Raw genomic sequence first — 20,719 nt, 5'->3', positions numbered from 1 at the left:
TTTTGGTCTATCTAGAATTTCCGATATTTCGAATATGCGTCTTTATCTGATAGTTGGTGAACTCCAACCAGTTGTGGAGAAGGCGATAGGTCCTTCCTTTAACACTTCTTGTCCACTTCTTGGTTGATTATTTGTAACATTGCGGGGTACTGCCATATATCCGACTGCTTGACGAAGTAGCATATCTTTCTCAAGTTTATTTTGTGTTTTATTAAGTTGGTGGGTCCTGTCACTTTCTCGAATTCCGTTAAGTCTTTTCTTAGGAACCTTTCAAACTCCGTGTTTTAATTAGTGTCCTTCAAAGCGTTTTAGGTTTTTTTTAGAAGAAGTTTTATACCTCGATTTAATTAGAGTTCAATTTAATTTTTCATAAGAAATTCGATTTAGAGTATAGCGTCTTTTGTTAATCCGGGTTTATTTCTTATTTAATACCATCGATGAACCGTTCGCTAGTTTTGTTCTTCCGCTATAGTTTTCTAGAGACTGCTTGTATGCCTATGCAATTTTGTCTCCGGCATATCAATTAGCGCTTTGTAAGTATTATGTCCGATTTTTATTGATGCAAAAGTCAAAAGTCGTTGTTCACTGGTTGTGTAACTGCGAGAACAAATATAGTCGAATTCTGCTCCACAGACTAGGATGAATCCTTATTTCTCTAGTCTGTTATTCGTTTCCCTGATGCTTTATATAGCAGTCACTGCTAAAAACTTGATCTTTGCCGTAACGAGAACAGATTTTTGCTATGGGTTTTAGCAATTTTTATGAATGTGACCTGGCATTTTGCATCTAAAGTACGTGCCTTTGGTATTGTATTCTCTTGGGGCTTTACGCTCCTGATGTTACTCCTCCTGCAATATTTTGATCTGCTCGGGTCTCTTGGTCTTCTATTGCTTCATATTTCTGGTCTAAGTCTTGTAATTCAGTTAAAACATTCAAAGTCTCAGCGGCAAATATACTATTTATATTCCGGCAGCATATTCCCATATATTCGTTCCAGTTCTAGATCTTTGGAAAAGATCCTTCTCGTCCATATAATGTTAGAATGTCTGTGATATATTTATCTGTAGACTCGTTTAGCTTTTTCTTTCTATTTCTGATTTGCTCCTGTATTTGTAACGAATATCCTCTGGAATATAAAGCTTTCTTAAATTCTTCGCTGAAGTCTGTCCATGACTTAAAATGTTTGCTGTTATTTCGGTACCCTAGCAACGCATGGTCTTCTAGCAACTTTGGCAATGCTCTTAGAAGATCTTGTTTATCGATCCTGTAGGCCAGGCTTAATTCCTATATGTCTTATATACGACTTTGGAAACTAAGGTGGCGTTTTCGGTCTTTTATTGTAATTTCACTTTGGACAGGCGGTATATCCACGAAGTACCTATCGTGGCACCTGCTGCTGAGTCTGTGTCTGTCGTTGCTGGACGGAGCGGCATATCATTCTTGGTGGGTGCCAATTTGTAATGGATAGTTCTTTTTCAACAACAGACGCAGTAAAACGCAGGTTAAATTAAAATTAAAATATATTTGGAACATAAGGAACATAAGAAAATAAATTTATATTTAAACTAATAAAAATAAACTGCAAATCCTGCTGCTACGACTTGGGTGTACAGTTCAGCGACATACTGTTTAATACCTGGGAAAATAAAATACAATTAATGTCATAAAATCTTAACGGTAATTAATAGTTATTTAACCAACAAGTGTATTAATAAGGGCGATTAACAATTGAGATATTTTAACGCGTGAGCGAAGCGAGTGCGTTAATGTTCGAGATTGTAAATCGCCACTTTAATTCACGAGTTCGTTACAAAACTTTTCCGTCGACCGTACTTTTCAGAAATAAAGATATCTTAGTTTAAATATTTATTTACTTAACGATAAACAACAATTTTTTTCAGCTTTCATTGACTTTATTCAAAGTTTCCTTAGTGGTAGTTTTATTATAGTAAACAATATTCGAAATGGTACAATTACTGAAATTAAAGGAAGATATTGATAAATGATTATCTGCTGTATAGCATTTTGACAAATTTATATTTAAGTCTTCTTGGACCTCTGTAAATTCTGTGAGAAGAAGTTGCGTCAATATCCATCGTTTGATTTTTCAAATACACAGAATTTTAAACAATAAAGTAAATAATGACATACAATGACAGATAGTACGAACTGCGGCTACTTCATTTTAAATTAATTTTTTAGTGGGAATATAAATAGGTATATGTTTGGTTGGCTACACTACAGATCACTGCCAATCACAGAGCGTTTAATTAATTTATGCAAGCAATGTATGTTGTGTTGCCTATAATGAAATCGTTCATTAATAGAAAATCATTCATTAATAGGGGTCATTAATCAATGATTTTGAGGGTGTTAAAATTGATCATAATTGGACGGTCGACGGAAAAGTATGTTAATGCACATGCACAGAAAAGGACGAGCCAAAGGAGTAGCGGTGGGACGAGCGGATCCACACTCGGTCCAGCGAGCAGCGGAATGCGACTGATCAATACTAAGTCACGGGAAAGAATAGATCTATCTAAGATCAATACTCCAAGATCGGGTACGGAACTGTTACTAGATTAAAACTCTTTCAGAAGTGGAGCTGTTATCAGATCAATAACTTGACAGAACTCGCTCTTCTCGTACAGCGGCTATTGTTTTATACGATCGTAGGCCTTGAAACACCTCTAGTGCACATCGATAGAAGAGGTACTTGTGGTAAGAGTGCGTGTGTACTTGTTTATGGCCATTAAAACAGATGGCGCTTTTTATAACTTACTACTCAAAAAGTGGGAAATAGTATGACAATTCGGTGGCTTTTCATACAGGAGTTTGTGCCTGAAGCCTTAGGGAATACAGAAATCACGTTACATTATATATATCATCATTCAATCTTCGCTTATCCACTGCTGGATATAGATCTTCCTCATAATTTTCCATCTATTTCGATCTTGTGCCTCTTGCATCCAATTCCTACATTATATATATATATATATATATATATATATATATATATATATATATATATATATATATATATTGCTAGGGAAATATTATTATATGCCAGTTCTTCGTGTATGAAAAAAAGATTGATTCCAATGATTCTTCAACACTGCGTTTGTATGTTAAACACTGCCTCCCGCTTCGTTTATATTTAAAATACTTGGGAAAACTCACGAAAACGAGAAAAATCCGAAGTTATGTCGAAATTCACAACCGTACAAGGAGAGACAGATGTCTCTGAAGTTTTTAAAATGGATATCCATCTATCCAAGTTTGCTCGTTTCGAGCGCATCGGGATGCGGTCCAACGCCTTGCAGAAATTCATTTTTCTCCTGCAACTGTCGATGGCAGACACATAACTTGACGGTTAACATCGGATCCGGATAAATGGGCTTTGCGTGGGAAACAAGTTTAATTTCAACTTTTTTATGATAAACACACAGAACATTCTTATTAAAGACATGCTCCTCAGGGTATCGCGATTTAATACGTAAAACTTTTCTTGAATCTTTCCCAAAGTAGAAAAGTTTTTTAGAAGATTTTTATGTTTGGTGTTTTGACGGATATATATATATATATATATATATATATATATATATATATATATATATATATATATATATATATATATAAATTAAGAATCAAAAAAAAAATTGTAACATATGACTGAAGAATCTACCTAAGTATTTATTTAAAGACGCCGGTCTGGCGAATCCTTAGCTAATCCTCTTTTTCATAAAAGCGGTAATTGCCGTCGAACGCCCGTTATAATGTTTTTCGGGAAAAACGTAATCTAGGAGATTTGATGTTTCATCACGTTTGTAGGTAGAAGTATACCATTATGTTCAATGTTAATTAGAACTTTTTACCTTCTCAGAAATACATACAGCTGGCCTATCATTTTTGGGGGGAAGATACCCTAACCTTTTCTTGGGTAGCTTGGTAAAATTTTAGAGGAACCAAGTCACTTATCGGTGGGCATCCGTCGAGTTAAGACGCTTAGTTCACATTATTGTATCTGCTATCTTACCGTCTCTGTGCATTTTCTTTATAAGTGTGTATACACTTGCTTATTAGAGTTTTTTTATCTTACACTATATTAGTTTAAGTATAGTTGTAAAGCACCTTTAAGGGTAAATAAATTCAGTGTTTAATACCAGTACAGTATTAACTTCAGTGACTTAAAGCAGCAGTCGCCAGGAATTACTGTAAGTTGACATAATTTTAATATCTCCACCTATCTGGGCAAGTAACATGGTATAGCATCATATCATCTTCCATTATCTGGACGTATCCAACGATCATACATGTCATCAAATGTAGTTGAGAGTAGCTACTGAATTTTGCAGTCAATTAAAGAACATTCTATATTTTTTTTGTTACGAACCAAATAATCGACTTAACCAAGTGCGGTTTGGTTAAATTTTTATGTTTTCATTTCTGTAATCTTTCTGTATTTGTGTAAATTTAGATTTTATTAATTTTTGTTATCTTTGGTTTTTGTTATAATTTTTTATTCATTTTTTTTTGCTGTAATATTTCGAGATACACCAAAACTTTATTTGTGCATGCTTGTGTTATACTTATATCTTTGTAAAGATATTTTCTAATTATATTTCTGCCTATTTATATGTATACCACCATTTTATAGTTGTTGGTGTATTTTTATTACTTGTGTTGCATTCAGCAGCGTCGTAATTTTGTTGTTGTTTAATATATTGTTATTGTTTTATGTATGTATTTTATTTGTCGACTCCTAACAACGTTTCCTGATATATTTGCTTTTTACCTTTAAATATAACTATACCTTTGACCAGTAGAAAGATCAGGCTTATTAAGTTTCGTAGGTAAGTAAGTGTAATACCTTGTATATTTATTTTTTGTTTATGTAGAGTGTTGACCAAATTTATTCAATAATTAACTGTGATATCTTTTCTTGGGTTTGATCTCTGAACCTAAATATCTTTCCTTATCTCTTTTCTTTTCTAAGGTTTCTTAATTTTCTCCTTAAACCCCAAAAAATTAAGTGGCGCCCTGTTCCCTATCTTATCTTATCTTTGGTAATTTTACCCATCTATCTTTTTGTTTATTGCTGTATCTTTTCCAATATCTCGTATCGTATATTTACTTATTTCGTCCGTTGGACCCATTCCTGGTTCCAAAAGATAGTTTCGAACCCACGACTCGCTCTCCACCAACCATCTGGCTGCCGTCCGCAGTGTCTCCATTGGTGACCTTTCTAGCACCATCAAAAAAAGGTTTCGGAGGTTACAAATTAAGTCAAAAGGTGGAGAAAAAAGACAAAGAAGGTGGCTACTTCATCTATTCATTGAAGACGATTCGCTTTCTAATCAGAAAGCATCATCAGTTCATCTAAAAAGAACAATATGAAAAACCAAACATCCATGGAAAAGTTATTATAAGTGTGTTACTTCAAAAAGATATGTAGCAGTCAATGATATTAACATCATGGCGATTCTATGACGATGGAAACAAGTGTATCACATGTGTCAAAAAAAAAATAAGAATGTACTACTACTTTCAACACTACACAGCGATCGTTTTATTGATAAAAACACCAAAGAGTATACCATGAAACCAGAGAACCTGTTTTTTTGCAGCCTACTAAATATTTCAACCATAAACAGCCAAATAATTTACCACAATAACACTAATATTGTAACATCTCGAAGAAGCTACATTGCGGAGCTTGACAAGCAACTTTTAATGTCCCATCTTCAACGACGTTCCAATATTCCAAATCCGCCTTTTCAGTTGTCACTCAGGATCCGAAATATAACCGGAGAAAAGCCATCAGTTTCTCAAGGGGCAACTCCAACTATAAAACCAAGATGTTCTTTTTGCCCTGTAAGGAAGAACAGGTTTACCTAACATTATTGTACTAATTGTAAGTGGCCGATATGGCACACTGGTTAGAGGAAAAAATCCAATGTTATGCGTAATGTGTACATTTTTTTGGAATAAATCCCCTTATTTGTTTTGTTCTAGGGTAATGTGTATATTTTTTTAGTTAACCTAGTAGTTTTTTTGCAGTTTTGTTTTAAAAAAATATAAGTTTATCGTTTTTTGTGAGTTATTAGCCAATAAACTTAACCAATAAGTACTAGTGACTCATTAATTTGACCTATACCCATATGTAAGATAAAATCTAACACGCGAGTGATGGCGTAATTTTTTGAGGTGCGAGTGATGGAGGGTTAAACAAGAAAAAAGTCGTGGCCTAACGGAACTCTTCACTGATTACGCGTGCCGGAAAAACTGTTAATTGTTGTTAATTGGCTTTTACTTTTCTGTATTAGGCTTTTCCTTCTTTTTTAAATCTTCTCGTATCGTAGTTTTACCATGTAATTCTTTCGGGCCCTCTGTGCACTTTTATATTCATTACTTTTCTTCTGCCATTGCTTTTAACTAGTATATAATCAATTATGAATTTTTCATTTTTACTTTGGGCTTTTCTAGTATATATGTAGATTTCTTTGTGTTTACAAAATGTATTAGTTATTGCCATATTGTTTAAAGTGCAAAATGTTAGCAATGAAGTATATGTCATACTAGTATAACTTTTTGTAATGTCGTTGACTTAATAGTGCATTTTTGTAGTTAATATATCCCATTCAAATATTTCTTTACAGTTTTTAAACAAACTAGCAGACATTCCAGTTAATTATTCTTTTAAAACCCCAAAAACTTTCACCTTTCTCCCACTTTTTTAACTGAATTTATTGCTGTTAGTCATCTCTTTGTCATTTTGTTAGTTTTCCAGTTAGCTATGATTTTTAGATTTAAATAAAGAGACAAAGATTTAAAAACAAAGTATTCTTTTAAGATGTAAATATATCTCTGTCACGTCAACCATTAATAACACGCAGATTAAATTTGAAATAAAGCAAAACGAAGTTTTCCGTAAAGAGTTTTACTTGAAAATTAATGATCTAAACTTTATTGATTTATACGACGGGATGTCTATGTAAACATCGTAAATACGCAACTGAAGTTAAATTCGTATTAATCTTCGTTTTCCGTAAGAAACTAACGACTTAAAGATAGCTTTAGGTAAAACTTTCATAAATAAACAACTTATTTAGCATACAGTGTCGTCGCATGCGGCATTTGCGTACGTGAGAGTATCAAATATAAACTATGTACAAGGAATATAAAAATCATCACGTTTTTTGTTCATTTTAGATCCTTTTTTAATACGGTTGCATACCTTTTAATACCGCGCTAAGCTTTATTTGTTGCTTTTTTAGCAACTTTTTTGACGCCATGGATTGTGACATCAGTGGATATAGTACATTCGTTTACCTAATTCCCATCTATAAACATGAGCACGTGTTGATATTCGCCGTCTCATTCGTCAAGAGGCTATTAAATATAATTTATTACCTAAAGCCAGACAGATTCTCATGTTACAGATCCAAACTTGCCAGCAGTTTAAATTCAAATTGTATCGTGTTGATTTTTAAGTTAATATATTGTGTTATATATATATGTTATAGTTATTGTTAAGTTATTTACTGGTCGTGTTATTTTTTAGAGTTTAGTTTAATTGTGATATAATGATTAAATTTCAAGAAATTCTTACACTAACAGTTTCAAAAGTAAATATTTTTAAAAATCATATGATACACATCAGTATGACCCTGTTTGGCTTTCACGTGCTTCTATTGACAATTGGGAATTTGTAAAATGAATAGGGTTTTAACTTAATAACTATAATTCTCTCGAGACTGCTTGTATAAATTAAGCACTAATTTTAAAAGATAATTTTTCTTTTATGTGTAACACAATGTTTAATACAACTAAGCATAGGAATAGATGCAAAGACAATAATGATGATTTGTTTTTTATTAAATGCAGTCAAAATCTAATTAATATATTTTTTTTAACATTAATGGCCGTATATCGGCAATAACGCGGCAAATATTGTCTTCCAAGTGGTCAATCGTTTCAGGTTTATCGGCATAGACTAGCGACGTCACATATCCCCACAGAAAATAGTCTAGCGGTGTTAAATCGCACAATCTTGAAGGCCAATTCACACGTCCAAAACGTAAAACTATGCGGTTACCACACGTTTCCTTTAATAAATCAATTGTGGCACAAGCTGTGTGAAATATTGCGCTGGCTTATTGAAACCACAGCTCCTGCATATCATGGTTGTTCAATTGAGTAATGAAAAAGTCAATAATCATGGCCCTATAGCGGTTATCATTGACTGTAATGTTCTGATCAGGATCGTTTTTAAAGAAGTATGGACCAATGATTCTACCAGCCCGTCTTCTTCTTCTCGTGCCACTCCTAGCGGAGATTGGAAATCATCATGGCCACTGCGACTTTGTTAGCAGCGCGCCTAAAAAGTTCAACCGAACTACACCCGAACCATTCACGTAGATTACGAAGCCATGATATTTTTCTTCTTCCCACACTTCTTTTGCCCTTAATTTTTCCCTGCATGATATTTCTTAAAAGTTCGTACTTTTCACCTCTCACAATGTGCCCCAAGTATTCCATCTTTCTAGTTTTTATCTCATTTAGAATTTCGCATCTTTTATCTAAAGTTTGGAGTACTTGCGTGTTAGTGACGCGGTCCATCCATGATATTCTGAGAATGCGCCTATAACCAGCCCGTAAAGACTACCAAACAGTCAGTTTTTTTGAATCTAATGGTTTCTCAACAAACACTTAAAGATTATTGTCACTCCAAATATGGCAGTTTTGTTTGTTGACTAGCTATTCAACTAAAAGTGAGTTTCGTCACTAAACAAAATTTGCTTATGAAAATCGGGATCAACGGCAATCTTGATTTGGGTACATTCACCGCATCTACGCATTGCTAAATGATCGTGTAGCTTTAATTCCTGCATGAGCTGGATTTTGTAAACACACAAACTAAAATCTTGTCGTAAAATCTTCCCTAAAGTGGTTGACGTAGAGACTGATTTGGGTCTTCCTCTATGCTACGTTCTACAGCAGCAACAACTTCTTCTAAACGCACTGTACAATGTCTCTGTGGATGCGTATTTTCATTTACAATAAAATTGGTGCAAAAACTTTCTATGGGTAATTGAATTAATTGCTTTGTTTGACTATTAGGTTGATCATAAAATGGACGTAGTACACGATACGTATTTCGAACAAAACCATAATTTTCAAAATAAATGTGCACAATTTGGAAACGTTGTTCAGGTGTCAAGTCCATTGATTCTGCAATGCCAAACCAAATTTAACATAATTCACTTGACAGCTGTCAAAATGGCCGACAGGTAAAAAAGTGTTTCCAACTTACATTTCTATACCTCTAAAAAATACCTGTTATAAGTCATACAACTGACGAAAGAATAAAAGACCAGTTTCCGGTGGTAATAAAAAACTTTTTCAACCATGAACATTCTCTAGTATTTCTGGTTGAAGAAAATCCGCGAATGGATAGGACTTGATTCGCATACACTCCTGGCACAAAACTGATCACAATTCAACAAAATTGTGGCTAGCATCCAAGGATGGATATGGCACTTCAAAAAGAAGATAAAATATTTAGTACATATCGAGAAAGAAATGGACAATTCAGTTCCTAGTTGACAACGTTATTATCCAATTTATCCAGCTACAGAGCACTAGGGAAATTAGAAACAATTAGTGCAGCAAATTAGTAAAGTTATATTTTCACCTTACATAATAAAAAATTATCTATCGGTCAATTATTTTACTAATCTTGTAATATTATTATAACAAAAAAAATATATCAAACAAATAGTTAATAATGATAGGTTACAAATTGATATAGTATGCCTGAAACTAATAAAATTAAACTGCGTAGAATTGAAATGGCTGTTTATTCAATTATATATGCAATTTCTAGCCCCAAAAAGTTGTCCATGAGCGTTAACACCGACGCGAACCCCTAATTGCTGAAAATTTAATTACCTCCTCCATTTATCCCTGGGTAGTTCCATAAAAATTCAGTGTACATCGCCCTTAATGCTGATTTATTACTCTAATCGTCCTGTTCAATGATTCAAATGGAGAAACAGAGGTAGATTTACCCCGTCCCAGAAGGGAGGGTTTTACACTCCGGGGAAATAAATATTGAACTGATTTTTTTGTGATTGTAATAACCGAAGCGAGAGAAAAGCCAACAATTTTGGTCTCAAGCGCTTTTTGTTTTAAGTATTTACTGGAGGAAATAGAATCGCTGGGATAAATTGCCAACGGGAACGATTTTATTATTTATTGGTCGTAAACCTTTCAATAGTTTACAACAGAATACATGGTTTAACTTGAATTTATGATTACGGGAATTATTTAAGTACAACAACTTGGTTAATCCAACCCACGTTTTATATTCCATTAAAACACGTGTAATTATGGTATCTAATTACTTTTATAGATAACTGCCTCTAACTGATAAACTTCTGATTGTTTTTTATTTTTTGAGATTTGATATCCAAATATAGAAACGTTTATTGCCATTTTTTTTTCATGCATAATTTTGTAATTGATAACAAACTTTCTACTAAAAAGATTATAACTAAAGAGCGGGTTCTAAAAGGGGCGTCACACACCAAAGTCGAGACGAGACGGACCGGGCAAAACTATGTAACGCCGGGCCAAGCGAAATCTGGCTGCATTCGCACTGAAACCGATTCGCTATCAAATGGTAGTGAGTATCAAATTCGGCATTGTAGTGAGAGGTGCTTCCTCTCAGTTTAAGTTAATCAGTCTCATTGTCAGTTCCTCACTTGATTACGAATATGTGGGAGAACGAAGACGATACTGAACTCACAATATCAATAAAGTTGATGAAACTAGGACAGTTCGTAACTCTATACGGAAAACTCAGAGAAGATAAAGAAAGTTTTTTTTAGATATTTTAGAATGAGTACCCCTACTATTTATTATACAGGATCATGACATTGTTTTATTGATCATACAATACAATGGCAATCGCTATGACGTGTTACACGTTTCCACCTCTATATTCATTTCACAGTAGGTACGACTTATCGTAATTGTCACATTGACATTAAAAATTTCAAACGAAATTCTGAAAGAATAAACAAATAATTAATAAAATGCCTATTACGTTGTATACCGTCCAAGAAAAAGTGCAACTTGTAACATGGTACTTTCAGGGTCATTCGATACGCGAAGTAATTGATTTATTTATTATTGCCTTTGAAAATAGGCCCTCACCAAGTGTTACAACAGTTAAAAATACCATTAAACATTTTCAAACTTCGGGATATGTAAACAGTTCAAAAAGTGTCATGAAGGTAATGAACCACGTGTTAGACCTGTCGATGAGGAGCGTCAAAACAGGGATATTGATTTTTGTGCTTTTGTGAAAGCTAGTGAACCCTGCAATAGTGTACAAATTGCTAAGGAAGTGAACGTGAATGCTCGAACTGTCCAGCAAGTTCTCAAAAAGAATGGGTATTACTGTTTTAAGATACAACCAACACAAGAACTGTTTCCAGAAGGTAACTTTAGGTCCATGGAGTTTTGTGAATTTATGTTCGATAAACAGAATGTACACTTTTTAAAAAATATGTTATTTTCTGACGAATCTTTATTTTCATTACATAAAAAAACACAATCCATCCGTTGTAAGGTATTATTCTCGAAAAAATAAGCACCTCAGTGTTGTAGTGCGAACGCAGCATCCGCAAAAGTTAAATATTTGGACTGAGATGTTAGGCGACATATTGTCGGTCCATTTTTTATCGATGGAAGTCTAAACGGGCATAAATATTTACAACTTTTACAGAATGAGATCATTCCGGCAGTTCGACGCCTTCCCGTTAATTTTCAGGAGGTTTATTTCCAACAGGATGGGTGTTCGGCTCACAACTCTAGAGCAACTATTGACTTCCTGAATCAAACGTTTCCTGATTGACTGAAAAGTACACGTGGTACAATTAAATGGCCTGCTAGATTCTGTGACTTAGCGCCTAACGATGTCTTTTTTTTGGGGTTTTCTCAAAGAAAACATTTATAGGCATTAGTTTGAAAGGGCCACAAACCTAGTCGAATTAAGGGCAAAAATACTTTATTTCTCTGCAAGCATTACACCAGCCCTACTCCAAAATATGAGGAGAAATCTGTATGACAGATTTGGTTACTGTTTAGCACAAGAAGATGGAATATTTGAGCCCTTAATTCATTAATCTGTTTTCCTAATTTTTATTTTTTGTTAGGTACATTTTACAAAGTTTGTAGGTTCTTAATTAGGTAGTATTTTTTATGTTTAGGCATGGAAAAATTTTATTGTTTTGACGTGACAACGTCTTAAATTAGGTTGTGGCTCGGAGTCATTTAAGAAAAAGTGTAACGCCCGCTCACGTCTGTTACAGTGAGTCACCGAACGAGAGAGAGGCCCGCCGGACCGGCGAATGCCTTGCGTCTCTCTCCCACTCAAACATGATCGGTCCGCTGCGCGCGGCACTAGAGAATTAGGCGCGTTGAATCGCTAAATTTGAAAATCGTTGAAAGTATCGTCAGCTGTGTCTGTAGTGAAAATGTGGAGTGCTTACAGTGTCCTATTTTAGGGGGAACCACCAGTATCAGATATAATTTTAGGAAATTACCTAGGGACCTATATTCTTTTATAATATTGCTATGGATTTATCCATTTAATATTGAGCAATGATTGTAAACATTCTTTATAGTTTAAACTTCAATGAAAATTATTAACTGTGTCTAAAGACATATATGATATGAGGTATTTTACCCAAGAGTATTAAGTATAATGAATATACATAAAAACATAATTTTGTTTTCTTAGGATTTAACATTTTGTCAGCACATTATCTCAAATTCACACTTAAATCAATATGTTTTTACTATTAGGTCTGTTGAATGTTTGTTCTTTACACAAAATTTAGTCTATACTTCATATTTATTAAAGGCGGTAAAATATACATTACAATTCAGTTGTTTATAAACCACTTTCAAAGCATAAAGAACCTTTTAAGCTTTGTTTATATTATTTTGTGTATATTAATTGAGTTAATTGGAGTAGCCCACTTTGATACAAAAATACAATCAATTTATGGATATTTCAAGGTGACAATCTAAAAAAAGCTGATTTCCTCCCATGCATTTTATTAGAAACACTTGAAATTTAAAAAAAAAGTTAAAAATCGTAAGATGTAAGACCTTAATCGTGAGATCGTGAGATTTGTCTTCAATTCGTGAGATCTCACGATAAATCGTGAGGAGTGGCATCACTGAGTGCTTTGATTCGTCATTTACAACAACTACAACAATAAAGGTAAATAATTGTACACTAATATTTCATTATCGTAAACTATGATTGATTGATTAATTGTTAGATTGACACAAAAGTTGAGAAACTGAGTTTATAGGTTATGTCATACTATTGACAAATGTTGATAGTGTTAAGTAAATTATTAGTTTAAATCACTCTGCAATCAACCGTAATTCAGTCGATTCAGTCATATCAATAAATATTCTACCGAGAAAAAGACGTTGTCACGTAAAATCTTCGCCCGTAAAACCGACTTTACAGGCAACCGATTTTTTTTTTTAATTTAAAAGTACAAAAGGTTCGTATTCTGATTTTTTTTCTTATTTCTTGTGTTATTGTTATAAGCTTTGTCCATAAAATGTGTACAATTTTCAGTGACAATAAAGCATATTACTTATTTACTTACTTATTTATTCGTATTGCTATTGAGGCTAAAAAATAACCAAAAAATTAGTTTTAGAGATTATAATAAATATACTTTAGAGATGTAATTGCAATAAATCTTAATTCCTATGGTCAACAAAACAAGATCGTTATCTGTATAATGGAATCCATTTGTCCAAAAATCCACACAAGAAACCCGAACTATAGAAGAGCTATTTTATGTGAAGAAAGGCTAATTGTGACTATTCGGTAAGTAACTAAGACTTGTGGTGTAAAAACCACTTAGTAATATGTTTTAAAAAATTGTATTGATAAAAATCGGTAAGCAAAAAGAAAAAAAAATGAACTGGCCTAAATAGTATTTACAAATGTAAATTTAGATAGATTTAGATATTGTACATATAAATTTAACATATATTCTGTCATCGGTGAAAGTATAATATCTCCTGAATTGTTCAGTGTAGAAGTGGACTGCGAAACATATTCAGTGTAATTGAATGTGTACAGACTGGCATTATTGAGTTTCTGATTTTGCTCAATTTCCTTCATTACAATTTCCATAATTTTTAAGCTCCGAAAACTTTGTAAATTTATAAGAAGGCTGTTAATAGGGTCTTTGAGGCTCATCAGAAAATGATAAGTTGTATCTTTCTTTCCTTTTTTTTGCCATTGATGATTTCGTGATGTCAAGTTTTTATTTTTCGTTATGCAACCTTTCTCCTTCTGTTGCAATGATTTTGCGTCTTCTACCTACACTTGAACTTAAGAAGTTGAAGCTGCAGAAGATATTAAGACATTAGATTCGATATGCAAGTGTTTTCCTTCTTTTGCTGTAATGTCATTGCGTTTTCTACCTTCACTTCAAAATAAAGAAGTTGGTGCATATGGTATTATGGTAAACAATCTGACGGTGAAATATTTTTCAAAAGTAAGCTTGGTCAACGTTTAATAAATGGTACTAGGGATTTCGCTTGTGTTTATGCATTCTTGAAATAGTTGTCGAAGACATTCGTACAATTTGTTCGTTCCATACTTAAACAATTCTCCGGGAATATTCCCTGGTCCGGGTGCTTTGAGATTCTATCTTGGTTTTAATTTCTATGTTCTTGAAATTCGACTCTATTCTCTACCAAAAGTTCTTTGAAATACTCTTCCCAGTCTTCAGGTTTTTTGCTTTGCATTACTTCTTTATTTTTTTCATTTTCTCAATTTTTTGTCAGTATCCAGCTTTCTGTACCTCTGGTTCCTCCTAGATAAGATAATAATTAACATTTATATATCAATAATTGCCCAATATCAATCAACTTGTTGAAACACCAAACTTGACTGAAAGATGGCAGAATCCACTCGGCAGAAAATACTCGAATTGGCGGTAGATAGGACTGCTCAAAACGGCTTGGCCTCACCCAGTCACGCACGCTGTGGACCGGCGTTGTATTTGAATACTCCCATGTAATTCCTGCTTATTTAGAACTCATGCAATTTTCTCCCGGTACCTCCTGGCTTTGGTGAAAAACCCCACTAAGCTTTATTTTTGTAATAAATTGTTAATTCGTATGTAAATGCAGTAACTCTAATGGTAGTTTTTTTATATTGTAACAATTTTTAGTTCCTGGTATAAACCTTGACCCCTCATCATCCAGTTCTATTATTAAATCTTCAATTGAAGGAAAATTTCTTAAATAAAAAACTACTTTTTTTAAATTATAACAGCGATTCTTCCATTATGGTATACCTCTATGTTTACTATTCAGTTTTAAGAAGTATACTATTTTTATAATTTGTTAATTTTTTGTCAAAAACTTTTTTTTTCTGTCAATGCGTTGAACGTTTTAAGTACCACATTTGTCAGTTTAATTCCTCTATACTGTTGATTATAAGTGTAAAGATAAAGTCACACAAATAAAGTCATTATTTATCTTAAATCCAGGGCCTCACCCTTTATTTGGTGAGAATTTAATTACCACTCCATATATCCCTTTCCGGTTCCATTAAAATTCCCAATACGTCTCTCTAATACTGATTTATTAGTGTGATCGTCCTGAACAATGATTCAAAGTGTAAAGCTTCGGTCTTGCTTGTCTCTTTTTCGCTATATATGCGTTTCATTTCGAGGAAATATCGTACAAAATGTTTATTTATTTTTGTATTTCCATAAATATCTAAAACTGAACTAAATAGTCAACTAGACCACTCAAAAGAAATAAGAAGAATTATTAGAAGAAGATTAGTTTCATGAATATGCATAAAATGCTGTGTAACTAATTTGTGTTGTGCACTTGTTCTTTGAATTGTTGGTATACATCAGTTTCTTTTAGTTTTCTCAGATTGGTTTTCAACTTTGTTAACTTGAGTTTCATTTTTGCTAGAACTAGATTGTGGTCACTTGTTATAACTGCTCCTGGGTACGCTTTAGCCGATATTATGGCATTTCAGAATCATTGATTTATTATTATGTAATCTATTTGGTTTCTTATTATAATTTCACCATTATCTCTTGTTGGTTTCCATGTATATATTCTTCGATTTGGGAGTTTATACCACGTGTTTTTGATAATGAGTTCGTTATCTTTACAAAACTAAACTAGTCTTTCACCTCTTTCATTACGTTTTCCCAGTCCGTGTTCTCCTACTACTTCTTCATCTCTTCCTTTCCCTACCTTCGAGTTGAAGTCACCTAAAATCAAATTTACTTCTTCTTTTTTAGTTTCATTGAGTGTTTTGTTTAAGTCATCGTAGAAGCTGTTTAATTCTTCCTCAGTGCTATCAGATGTTGGTGCATGCACTACAATGATATTTATGTTGCACGGTATAGCGTTTAATTTCAATAGTGCCATTCTATTCGTTATCGGTATGAACCCATGAATGAATAATACACTATAATAATAAAGTATATATTGTTATGTTTCATTGTACCAATCAAAGATAGAATAAAAATTTTATTACATTAGTAAATACTTAAATGTGAATAGACAATTGTTTCCCGGTATTTGTAGATATTATATTTAAAAAACCTTTTGTTTTGTTTCGCTGGAAAAGCCAAGCCACCAGGTAGTTATTGTATTTAGAAAGTATAAGATGAAACCGTTATCATTGTCAAAAAAAGTTGTTTAGAAGCGACGCTTGGATTTTTCTGATGTAAAATAAGAGAAGGGGTGTAGAAATTTTTTGATTGGTTAGCGAGTTTGGAATGGGGATGAAAGAGAGTGAATGTTTTGAAGGTTTACAGTAGAAAAGAATATTATGTGATGGGCATTCAAAAGAAGCAAGTGTAGTCAGTTAAGAAGCAAGTACCAGTGTTTTTAATAGTTAGAAGTGGGTGGCTGAAAGGTGGAACGAGAGATAGGTCAAAGTTGAGAAGTCGAATACCTCCTTGATTCTATAAAGTCCAAGTGAGTAAGTTACAAGCACTATAACTATTAAAAATATTTGCGACACCCACTAAAAAAAATACTTGGGTCTCAGGAGATTGTTAGTATATAAAAGAGAGGAGAGAATTTTAGAGTTTGGTGAACGAGTACTGGTAAAAGAGGCCTGCTCGTGTTTTGGAGAAAGAGTTGCTGGTATGCTGATAGTTTGATACTTAGAACGGAGAAGACTTTGATTGGTAGCCTAACATAAGAGGGAGCTGTTTTGGCCGAAAGGAGACATCGTCGTGTGTGAATTAACAGGTCAGTCAACAACTTTATGTAACAGAATTTTTGTATGTTTCAAATAAAAGACTATACCATCAGAAGATCAAAAATTATCGCTATTTTAAAATACCATAAATTTTATAAAAGTGTTTTTTTACGTCAAAGGATAATTAGTAATATTGCTTAATAAATTTAAAAGGTTTCTTTTTATAATATTCAGAATTTTATATTTTTTAAGTACAAAAACACATGAACAAAGATTCCAATATTTCAAAATTTTTAAATTTCTTGTTTATGTTCTTTTATCAATGTTATAAAAAACAAACCAATAAATATTTCTTCTTCTTCAAGTGCCCTGTCCGTTGCGAACGTTGGCTATTAACATGGCAATTCTGATCTTGTTTGCGGCGCTTCTGAATAGTTCGACCGATGTGAGCCCGAACCACTTCCTCAGATTTTGGAGCCACGAGTGTCTTCTCCTGCCTGGCCCTTGCTTACTGTCTATTTTTCCCTGGACAATCAATTGCAGTAGACGGTACTTATCGTTTCTCAATATGTGGCCTAGATATTCAAGCTTTCTTTGTTTAATTGTATTCACGATTTCGTTCTTCTTTCCGATTCTTTGGATTACCTCTATGTTGGTGACATGTTTGGTCCAGGATATACGAAGAATGCGTCGGTACACCCACATTTCGAATGCTTCTAGTTTTCTCGTGAGCGTCTCCGTCAGCGTCCAGGCCTCTACACCATACAGTAAGATCGGAAAAATGTAGCATTTAACTAGACGTAGTTTTAGGGAAGAGACAAATCCCTGCTTATAAGAAGCTTTTTCATATTGCTAAATGCTGCTCTAGCTCGTTCTATTCTCGCCTTAATTTCTGTGGCCTGTTCCCACTTTGCATTTACGTTGGTGCCAAGGTATTCATAAGATTCTACATGGTCAATTAGTATGTTACTTATCCGTAACTGTCGAGCAGGCTGTTGCTTCCTGCTTATCAGCATCCAATTTGTTTTCTTGAAGTTGAGGCTCAGGCCGTATTCCTCACTAACTGAATAAACTCTTTCCATTACCTGCTGTAATTCGTCTATGGTACTGGTAAGGATCACCGTGTCGTCGGCATATCTTATATTGTTCGTTAACTCGCCGTTTATTTTTATGCCCTCATTTGCATTTTCCATAGATTTGTTAAATATTTCTTCGGAATAAATATTGAATAGGAGTGGGGATAATATACACCCCTGACGGACACCTCTTTTGATCTGCACACTTTTAGTGAGTTCGTTGCCAATTTTTGCTCTTGCTGTTTGACCCCAGTATAGGTTTGCCACAATTCGAATGTCCTTGTCGTCAATACCTGTCTTTCGCAGAATATCTATCAATTGTTCATGATTGACATTGTCAAATGCTTTTCTAAAATCCACAAAGCACAAATACACGTCCTTATCAACGTCTCTACACCGCTGTATAAGCACCTGGAGAGCGAAAATTGCTTCTCTAGTTCCAAGTGCCCACGAAAGCCAAACTGCGATCTATCAATATTTGACTCACATTTATCATATATTCTTCTATGAATGATCTTAGTGAACGCTTTAGTGACATGATTGATCAAGCTTATAAGCCGGTAATCATCACAGATCTGGGCATTTGGTTTCTTCGGGATTGTAATAAATGTTGACTGCAGCCAGTTCTCCGGGATTTTACCGCTATTATATATGTTGTTAAAAAGTTCAACTAGATTATCAAGGAACTGTTTGTCTGATTTACAAAGGATCTTTAATATTTCGCAGGGTACATTGTCCGGACCTGCTGACTTATTGTTTTTTAGTGCTGCAATGGCATCTTCTATCTCCGATTTAAGGATTAAAGGTATTGTTTCTCCTTCTCCATATAGGTGATCATCAGTCCTGTCAGATGCAAATAATTTTTCTATGTATGATTTCCATGTTTCTAAGATCGTTGATGGCTCCGAGATAAGATTTCCATCGCCATCTTTTATGCTGTTAGTTGACTTATTGAATTTCCTCTTGTTTGTCATTGATTTTATTTTTTTGTGCATATTGTAACTGTCGTATTTTCTTTGGTATTGTTCTATTTTCCTGCATTCGTTGGAAAACCATTTTTCTTTGGCTTCTTGAATTTTCGTTCTTATGATTTTGTGGATCTGCTGGTATTTTTCTGCATTTTTATTCTTGAATTTACGTCTTTCATCCATCATATCCATTATCTCATCAGACATCCATTCTTTCTTCTTCCGTCTGTCACGCTTTAATAGAGTCGCGCATGTTGTTTGGATTGCTTCCCTCGATTTATCCCATCTCTCTATTACGTCCGACGTGTTCTCGTTAATGTCGTTTATTTTCTTTCCTAGTTGTTCTCGTACTTTTATTTCGGTTTCTGGGTTAGTGAGTTTCTTAATATCAATTATGTTTAAATTAGATCTTTTCTCGAGCCGTTTTACTCTCATGACCATTCTGCATACCAACAGATTATGGTCCGTAGGAACATCGGCACCTGGGTACGTTTTTGATGATTTTATCATGTTTTTATATCGTGTTGGTACTGCTATAAACAGATAAATATTTGGTAGATTAAAATTATTTTATGTGGTACAATTTTCATTGGGACAGTTAAGCCCATGGAATTTATTTGATAAATCTTAATATTATTTTTTTTGATAATAAAAGATATTTGTATTTGTTTATTTATGTTATTTCTATTTAATTCCTTTTCCTTTTTTATCCCGATAAAAAACAACTAAGAGATACTAGAAGCCACGAGAAAAGATAAGTATAATCTAAGCTGATTTATTTTTTTGTATAATAAAATGGCACCCCGAGATTATTTTTTTTATGTATGATTTTGCGACACTTAGATAATTAATTAAATGATTAATTAAAGTAATTAAATAAATAAAAAGGTTAATATAAAGGTAAGAAAAAGCAGATCATAGTAAGATTTTATAGTTTTCATACTTTCTTCCCTAAAGCAATTTTCAAATTATATTACGAGAAAAAAACAATTTTAAAACATTTGTGTCTTTTTTCCATCGCAAAAATGTATACAAGAAATTCGTAAATTTAAATCAATATTTTTTTATACGATTCTTTTCGCTTTCATTTAGGCATTGTCATGGTAATCTCTCGAATGAATGGTGATTGTGACACTGGAAAATAAGGGAAAAGGAATAAAACGGGGGTGGGAAATGTCAAATGAACATTTTATTTCTGTTGAAAAAAGCATTCGGCTGTCAAGGACGATTTGTTTTATGCTTATCTCTTCATGTTGACGGTATTTTCTTCCTCGTTTCCGGCATCCCGATGTTCTGTAACGTGCAGGTATTTGCGGGCGATAACTAGGCCAGTACGGTTGTGTATTGATGATTCCACAATCGAGTGCGGT

At 33.6% G+C, this 20,719-nt stretch overlaps 1 protein-coding gene across 1 annotated transcript in view; it reads left to right on the top strand.

The window, feature by feature from the left end:
• Positions 1-20,719, top strand: part of LOC140433150 (uncharacterized) — a 1,089,409-nt gene that overhangs the window by 379,543 nt on the left and 689,147 nt on the right. The gene's annotated exons all lie outside the window — the stretch shown is intronic.

The sequence above is a fragment of the Diabrotica undecimpunctata genome, chromosome 2 (assembly GCF_040954645.1).
Source record: "Diabrotica undecimpunctata isolate CICGRU chromosome 2, icDiaUnde3, whole genome shotgun sequence".
Taxonomy (NCBI): domain Eukaryota; kingdom Metazoa; phylum Arthropoda; class Insecta; order Coleoptera; family Chrysomelidae; genus Diabrotica; species Diabrotica undecimpunctata.
This window is presented reverse-complemented; position numbering and strand designations above follow the sequence as displayed.